The 8966-nt window shown below is 46.9% G+C and overlaps 1 long non-coding RNA gene across 1 annotated transcript; it reads right to left on the bottom strand.

Moving 5' to 3' along the window:
* Positions 1–4409: 4409 nt before the first annotated feature.
* On the bottom strand, positions 4410–8838 carry LOC123521583. Its single transcript, XR_006679997.1, has 3 exons — positions 8766–8838; positions 8294–8469; positions 4410–4493 (listed from the first exon to the last, which is right to left on the bottom strand). It is a non-coding gene; the product is annotated as an uncharacterized LOC123521583 (long non-coding RNA).
* Between the last annotated feature and the right edge of the window lie 128 nt (positions 8839–8966).

The following is an 8966-nucleotide window of genomic DNA, read 5'->3' as shown; positions in this document are numbered from 1 at the left end:
AAGTACAAGAAAGAAAATGTTCTAAAATAGATTATGGCAATGAATGCAAAATTCTAATATGTTTAAACGACTCAACTGTATGATATATGGCTTATATGTCAAAAAGCTACTTTGTAAAGGCCAATATGAACTCCAACCCATTAATGTGTGTGTGTGACGTAAAACCAAATGGATACCAGAGGACAGCATAGATAGTATTCTTTTTTCAAAACAATTTTATTAAGAACTCTTACAGATACCACACCATTCCATGGTTCAATCACAAGCAGTATTGGACAATTGCTACTACAATCAGTTTCAAAACATTTTTCTTTTTGAACTTCTTGATATCAATCTCCCTTTATACACATCCCACCTCCCCCACCATACCCCCTCCCCAGGAACCCTTATTCTAGTTGTCTCTATACATTTAGAGAGCTGTTTTTCATCAAGGTTGCTATGAAATGCGTACTTCAGTTGCATGGGGTGAGGGAGGAAGTACTGTGCTAGTTAGAGGATTTTATTTCAACTGAATTTGTAAGAAAGTGTAGGGATGAAAAATAAAATGAAATACAATTTTTTTAAAAAGAAGTGTAGTGATGGAGCTCAACCTGTTCAACAGGTCACAGCCTGATGATGTCTTTCTTTTAAGAGAGACAGGGAACCCTGCCCTCTGCCCCTCTGCCTACCTGCTTGTTGGGACTCTGCCTGCCTCCAGGGGTGGCCACACAGGGGCTGCTGACCCTTCAGTGCCCAGCTGTGTTTCCTTGGATCTATACAGCTCTCTACTCAGGGGCCAGGGACCTTCCCCTCTCTGTGTCACTGCTGCAGCTATGAGACTCTGGCTGGAGTCCTGGCTAGCATAGGGCTGATGGACCTGAGTTGGGCTTGGCTGGGATGCATTCTTGATACGACGCTCTTTCCTATACATGAGTGCCACTGATTTTGTTTCTAACACAAGTATTAACGCAAAGTGTCTTTCCAATTGTGTGTCCTGGATTAAGTTTTCTTACTTTCCCCTGCCCCGGCCCCCCACCCCCTAAGGCTGCTAACTCCAAGGTCAGTAGTTTGAAACCACCTGTAGCTCCATTGGAGAAAGATAGGGATTTTTACTCCCATAAAGTTATGGGAAACTCACAGGTCAGTTCTACCCTGCCCTATAGGGCAGTGAATGGTGGTTCATAGAAGTAACCATGGTTAATGTGTGAAACAAATGTTTACTGAGCACCTACACCGTGGTGCTTTTTGAAGGACCTCACAGGGAGTCCTGGTGGTGCCATAGCTAAGTACCTAGCTGCGGACCCGAAAGCCAGCAGTCCGAACCCGCCAGGCAGCTCCGTGGAAGAAAAGGCCTGGTAAGCTGCTCCTACAGATTCAGGCTAGGGAACCCTCGGGGCAGTTCTACTGCATCCCGCAGGGTCTCCGTGACCAACAGGAAGGTTCGCCAAGAGAGTCCTCACAGTTTAGAGGCAAATCGTCAAGCCACCCCCGAAGCCTCTGTTGCAAGTAGCCTTGTAAGATGCTATGTCGGGAGAATGTGCAGAATGAGGGTGGGTGACCATTAGGGCATGGGATTTTGTTTGGGGAAGAAGCGACGTTACAAGTCACTTTTGTCTGAGAAACAGTCCTGCAAGATGTGTCTCCCCGCCATCTAGTAGATTCCAACTCATAGACACCCTATGGGACAGCTTAGAACTGCCCCCGAGGGTTTCAGAAACTATAACTCTTTACAGGAATAGGAAGCTTATCTTTCTCCGGAAGAGTGGGGGGTGGTTTCAAACTGCTGACCTTTGGGGTAGCAAACCAATGAGCAGCCCACTCTGCCACCAGAGATTCTATGCAAGATGTACAGACAAGAGGAAATGAGAAAGCAAAGCTAGCCTGGCAGAAGGTCGTGCATTCCAGAAGGTCAGCCAGATGCAGGAAATGAAGGGGCAGCAGCAGGCAGAGCAGAAAAGGAGAGGCTTGGAGAGTGCTGGGAGGGAGCTCACAGGAATTCCAGCAGACCTGATGGCAGGGAGGGTGCTTGTCTGACTTCTGAAGGTGCTCCAGATGACAGGATGGAGGAGGGTAAAAGGATCCCAGGTCAGCAGTGGTGTGATGGTGGCTTGGGCTGGGATGAAGGTCTAAGAGGACAGAAGTGGGTGCCCAAAACTGATTTAGGAAGGCGGGCTGCCCTGATGAACTTGGGCACTCGGAATCCTGAGGGGGCTGAATGACTCCTGGCTGTCACAGTGCACAAAGAAGGGATGAGATGCGGAAGAAACCCCAGAGGAACTGGGTAGTGAGGGAGCCTCTGAGTTTGAGATCTTACAGTTAAAAAGCAGAAACACCAAATTATTACCTGGAACTGGACAGAGGTGGTATTTTTTTTTTAAGTCATCGGCAATCGGGCTCAGATGACAAATTATTTCGCTCAGATTATTTAATATGAAGGACCTTCAAAATGTTCCTGGGGAAATTCTATTTTTTATTCCATTTTTCCATGAATTACTTGAAGCAGCTGCATATTCACCTGCAATAGTATGAGGTGGGGCTTCAAACTGTTCATGGGGAAAAGTGGGATCAAAAGACAATGGTACAGTTCCATGAGCTCGTTTGATGCACTCCTGGACATATCATAAATACAAATTCAAACGCAGCAAGATCGTAAGTGTTCAGATTCCTCACACACAATTGGCCTTGGAATCGGTTTTGCCCCACAGTGATCCTGCAGGACCGAGTAGAAGTATCCCTGTGGGTCTCCGAGTCTGGACGGCTTTTACGGGAATAGGTTTCGAGACCGGAAGTCTTTATGGAAGTGGAAAGATTCTGCTTTTCCCGTTGGATCAGCTGGTGGTTTTGAACTACATGTAACCCCCTACACACCAGGTCTCCACACCATGCAACAGCTTGTAAGTATCAGAGTAACTGAGCATTGTGTATCTGAAAATGTCAAGCAACAGTGTAACTGAGCATCAGTCTTGACAGTTAGCTTTCATAAATGAGGACTGAATGATTCCGTAACAGAGGACAGCTTGTCTTCCTTGCTCACTGCAGTCCAGTCAGCCTGCCCTCTAAGACAGAGCACGACCCAAAGTGGTGTGTAAACATCTAATGAAGAAATGCATCCAGGTAAAGAATAAGTCACACAGCAAAACAGGCAGAGGACGCAAGCAATTTCAGCAGAGGAAACCTACTATTGTACAAGGAAGCATACAAACCGCACATTCAAGATGCTTTTCAAGAGAGTGAAGGAGTGAATATGTAGCCAATGAGGGGCCTTGCAGGGAGTGAATGATTGAATGTGGCTTTTCAAGTCTCCAGCTCCCACCAAAAGGCCTCTCCCTGCATGAGGCTGGTAAGGTGGTGGGGGAGGATATTGATAAGATTCACCTGTCATTTCCAACAGGCCTTATCTGCAGGGGCATCCTGCTGGGTATAACATGAGTTTTTTGAGAACCAGGAAGAGGGACCTCCTTACCAGCAAGAGCCAGTAATGGGCACATCCTCTAGACCCGAGATCCCTGCGCAGTGAACCCCCTGGATCCAGAGGGCAGTGAAGCCATCAGAGGAGCAGCAGCCAAACCCGGAGCCAGAGCACAGAACAGAGTGAAGGACTTCCTGGCCCACAGAGCAAGTAACGCTGAGTGCGGCTGTGCTGGAGGCTGGCTTGGGGAGTCAGGTGCCTCTGGGCACTTAATGGGGCAAGTTGGGCCTGTCGACACACAAAATGGGCCTGAGTGCCTGGGGCTGAGGCTTACTGGAGTGGGTGTCTCCGAGCACTCCGGTCAGTGTGCCGGATTTGCTGATCCAATGAGTTTAAGAGGAAGGACTTCGGGTTGAAGTTTACAGCACAGCAGGATGCCCCTTGGGGCATTTACTAGCAGACCTGAAACTGGTTTTTGTGGGGTTTTTTAACAGTTTTATTGGCAATTCATCCACATAACATACAATTCAATAGTTCAATCATATCAAGAAGAGTTGTACAATCATTACCACAATTTTAGAATAATTTCTTCTTCCTTGTACTCACTGTTTATAAGTGTACTTATTTTTTTAATTGTGGCACAAATATACACAACAAAATATTCTCCAATTCAACAACTTCTACATGTATAATTCGGTGACATTGATTACGCTCATGTTGTACACCCATTGAGATCCCTCTCCAAATCACTTCACACCACTAACATAAACTCAATGCTCCCTCAAAGCAAAATCTCTTCCTCCTTTACCCATGGTAACTAGTGGTCAACGTTGGTTTCTTTTTTCAGTAGTTTTCTTGATATAAAATCCATATAGTCTACATTTCCAGGGATAAGTCGCTTTTTAAAGAGTTGTATATACATCATCACAATCAGTTCTAGTGCTCCTCCCCCCTTTCACATGCATGCATTCATGTTTGCTTCCCAGTTCCCCTACATCTCCCCACCCCCACCCCCCACTTCCCCAACCCTGATAAACCGATAAATCACTGCATCAGTTAGTGTCTCTGTGCATCCACTCCTTCTGTGCTTCATAAACTGGGAAACCTAACAAACAATAAAAAACAAAAACAAAAACAAAATGAAACCAAAATAATAATAATAGCAAGATAAAAATAAAGAGCAGGAAAGAAAAGACCACCAGCAATATTTTTAAAAACCATAGAAGAAATTTTTGTCATAGAACAATATTTAAGCCTAGAACAAATCCAAGTTGGGTCAAATAGGAGGTCAATTGACCAAAATATCATATTATACAGATCTACCACAATCAAGTTTACAATCATCGCTGTCAGATAGTAGAGTTATTTGAGTCCCTCTCCTGTGGCCAGAGGGGATCTGCCAGTGGCTTAGTCTGCCTAGATGCTCTGCAGGTGGATTTTGGGCTCCGCTGTCCTCCAGACCCGTCTACACACTGAGTGTTCACAATTTAAGCTCTGGTGCTTTCCCTTCATCACATTTGGATTTTGTTATGGTCCTCTTTGGATCACACAAGCTGGGGTGCTTCTTCGATCTGGACTTAGGTGACACCTCACTTAGATGGCTGCTTGTCTGAATATAAGCCTTTAAGACCCCAGACACCAGTCCAATTGATAGCCGGGCACCATCTGTGCTGTTCACAATTTGCTGTGGCACCTCTATCTTCAGTGATCTCTTCATAAAGGGGAATAAGAATCAGGGGCATGTTGGCAGAAGTAACTGTTCTCGGGACTAAAATTAAGTGAGGACCCAGAATCCATCTGCTTGCCACAGGTTGTGAGCGTCTCTGGTTTACTTTGGTGGTCACATTATGACAAACACACACCAACAAGAACAAGAATCATTCAAACAAAAATGAAAAACATTTTCAATCCCCTGCCCCGTCGTCCCGGCCCCCGGCCCCCGGCCCCGCCGTGCCGCCCCCTCCCCCAGTGGTATAAGGGGATTGCATTGATGGCATCAGTAATTTCTCCAATGGCATAGAATTTAAGGGACTGTTGAGATGAGTCGTTTATGCTGGTACAATCCACTTTATAGCTACAATCCAGGTGTTGTTGCTTTGTAAAGATTTATTGAGCTCTGTTTACATTGAGCATGGCGGGTTGGTGTTAAGGGAAATTTTCCTGTAACATTCCTTACACGGGCAGATCCTTGCCAATCCGATTAATATCTGTCATATTAATGCAAAGGGAGGATGGAGAAACTTAATATATGGTGGTTCTGTGTCCCCTTTCATTGGACCCCCACTAAGCCAAGACCTGAAACTTTATTTAACACGTCCTACAAAACAACTACCCTTTCGGCATTACAACTTGTTAACTTCCTTAGCAAACTCTTCATCATGAATTTTGTCTGTGAGTTTCTGTTGTAGCCATTGTGATGGATATTAGAATCGAAAGAAATAAACTAGTGAACATTCATTAAGAGATTTGGGGCCTCAAGAAGTTTGTGAAAAAAACCCCATCATCGTTTAGTTCCATTTGCCCACAGACATTTTGAAGGGCCCTAGTAGTTTGTTCTCAGACCCTAATCGTCCCAGGTGCTACATTCTGTTCCCTCAGTGTCTGCTTCATTCTTTTTTTCCATGTTAGTTCCTTTCAGGTATGCTTTTCTTCAGCTTCTAATCTTTGCATAGGCTTTGGAGGAGGTCGAGGGGCAGCACCTGCAGGGCTAAAGCAAGGTGAGGGGGAGGGGTGTTAGGTTCACCCGGGCTCCACACATGACCAGTTCCTGACCACCTTGCTGGGAATGGCACAACACACACAATAAATAAAGTAGAGCTTGGGAAGCATGCCTGCCTCCAGGACACTTTTTTCGGGCATGGCTCTGAGGTCTGTGGCCACCACTACGTTTCTTTACAGACTTCTTTGTGGCCTTGTCTTTGTGCAGGACGCAGACGCAGTATGGGCAGCGGATAGGCTGCACCTGTCACGCCTTTTCTTTGTTATTTTAGAAGTGAGGACGCAAGAGAGAGCTGCTTCATTCAACTACCCTATAGTCCGTCTCTGGAAACACATCCTGACAGCAGACTGAGTCTAGGCGGATAAGAAAGGGAATCGGAGTGCAGGAGACACTTGCTGCAGAAACTATAGTAAAATCTCATCCAGGCTATCAAAACGAGAAGGGTCCGAGGGAACGTCATGTAGAAGAGTAAATTATTTAAATGGCTCTCCTACCCATCTTCTGCAACACCCACCAAAGGACCTCTTCCTGATGGTTCTGGGTGGGAGCAGGTGGGCGGAGGGGGCTAAGACAAGATAGAATTCAGTTATGGGTGCTTGTGACCAGGATTCATTGTCATTGGCACCGTGCTGGGTAGAAAATGAGCCTTCTCAGAAAGGAACGGAATCTTACTACCTGGGCCAGGTGAACTAACAGAGGGATGATCATAACCGCTTCCCGAAACAACATATGCTGACCCACAGCACAGCCACACAGAATTCTGGACACTGGAGTCCTAGGGCCTGAGAAACGCATCCCTCAAACTACCCTCTCTCCTACTTCGTACATTCATTCCTTGAAAAGGAGGTGGTTCTCCCCCATAATTCCACCCCTGGGGTGGGGGGTGTGGAGAGAGAAAGCAAATATCCACCCAAAAACTTGTAGGTGAAACGTTCATAGCAGTAGGTATTACTCATCATAGTCTCAAGGAGGATACAACCCGAAGGTCAACTGATGGATAGGTAAGATGCAGTACGTAAGTAAACACCGGGAAGGAGTACTGCGCCGTAAAATGGAGTGAAAGATATGTGCACATGGATGTGCCTTGAAAACAGCATGCAAATTAAAAACAGCCAGACACAGGTCATAGGGGACCCTACTTACATGAGAAGTGCACACCAGGCAAATCTGTCAGAACAGCATGCACTTCATCATCAGCAACCACCAAAGGCTGGCAAAGGCCATTCTGGTGGGGAGAGGAAGCCCTCCATGAGATGGACTGGCAGGACTGTCACAGCCACGACTCCAGGGTGAGGATGCGCAGGGCCAGGCGACACTTTGTGGCCACTCTAGCATCTAACAGCAACATAACGAGGACAGAGTACACTGGCAATTCCCAGGGGGGAGGGGTGCCAAGTTAGCTGGTGGGGCAGTAAGGAAGACTGCCAGTGGGCTCAAGGTTTCTTCCTGGGGTGATAGACATGATGGTGGGGGCAGACAGACACACAATTCTGTGCATATCTTAGAGCCCACTAGATTGTGTACTTCAAGTAAATGCATTGTCTAGTACGTAAGTTACATATCAGTGAAGGTGTTATTAAAGCGAGGCATCTTGTGAGCACCTTAGGGATTGGGCAAGTTACTGAAAACACAAAGGAGTAAGAAAGTTTTTAAAAGGACACTGGACTCGCCCTCAGGGTGCTAACGTTCTGTTAGGAGAGAAAATTCATTCAAGAGACAAAGACCAAAGTCCAAACGTACCACCATCAAATCTATGCAGACTCACAGGGCCCCACAAGACACAGTAGAACTGCCCTTGTGGATTTCCGAGACGAACTCTAGCGGATTCACAAATAATATCCAGTCTGGCCACCTAAGATTAAGAGGTACCCAGAAGAACTCAATTTACCACTTAACCCAAGAAACTCCTTTAAAAGAAAAACTATTCAGCGTCTACTTTCTTTTTCATTCTTGTAAAATGGTTAGCGGTTGGCTGTTTAGAGCATTTGGACACATACAATGTTTTTAACTGTTGAAAAGCCACTGATTCAAGTCTTTGGGTCAAAAGGACCAAGGTTCCCATTTAAATGTTAACAAAGTTGTGTAAAAGAGCGCGTGCAAACTTTTCTTACCACCTTCAATTGGGAGGAAAACTTGAGCGACGAAGACAAAGGTTTAGAATCGAGCACTGCATTGTAAAAGCGCACTTTTCAGAATTACAGTCACTGGTTTTTCAGCCACAACACTCGGAAATTGGATTACTGATGACCGTTGCCATAGAAACAGTGAAGCCAAACTCCTCCCGGTTAGATACAAATAATACTGTAAACGCAGTAGGTGAAAGAGGACCACATTTGGCGAGAACGTCGTAGGTGGACCGCACCTGCCAGAAGAAAGTTTCCCAGGAATAAGGATGCAACTTTTAACACACTTTTTCCAAAGCAATCCTGGATAAATCGCCTCGTGGGAGTAGTTTACCACGTGCTAACAGCGTTTGCTCCCTCTTCTCCGGGGAGGAGGGACGTGTCTAGCTTGCCCAGGGTATCACGCATAACCAAAGCCAGCTGCGTGCGGCGCGCGCCAGCCTCCTCCCGACCCACCCAGCCCCCCTCGCTAGGCGTTCCGACTGGCACGGCCCCGCGGCGACCCCAGCTCCAGCCCGAGTCCCCCCACACACACCCCGGGCGCTGCCTCTGCATTCCACGCGCCCCGACGGCACTCGCATCTAGGAAGCACCCCGCATCTGCTCCACACACGCAGGGGCTCAGGAACCCCACGGCGTCGAAGCCGAGGTTGGCGGGGTGGTCGGCAGGGGCGTCGGGCCGCACCCGCAGGTGAGGACAGTCCCAGCGGCGTGGCGGGGAGAAGGAAAGGCGTCGG

Source organism: Echinops telfairi, unplaced genomic scaffold (genome assembly GCF_000313985.2).
Source record: "Echinops telfairi isolate 266 unplaced genomic scaffold, ASM31398v2 ScPeMD7_25;HRSCAF=90, whole genome shotgun sequence".
In the NCBI taxonomy this organism is placed as follows: domain Eukaryota; kingdom Metazoa; phylum Chordata; class Mammalia; order Afrosoricida; family Tenrecidae; genus Echinops; species Echinops telfairi.
Note: the sequence above shows the minus strand (reverse complement) of the source record. Positions and strands in the feature narration are given on the sequence as shown.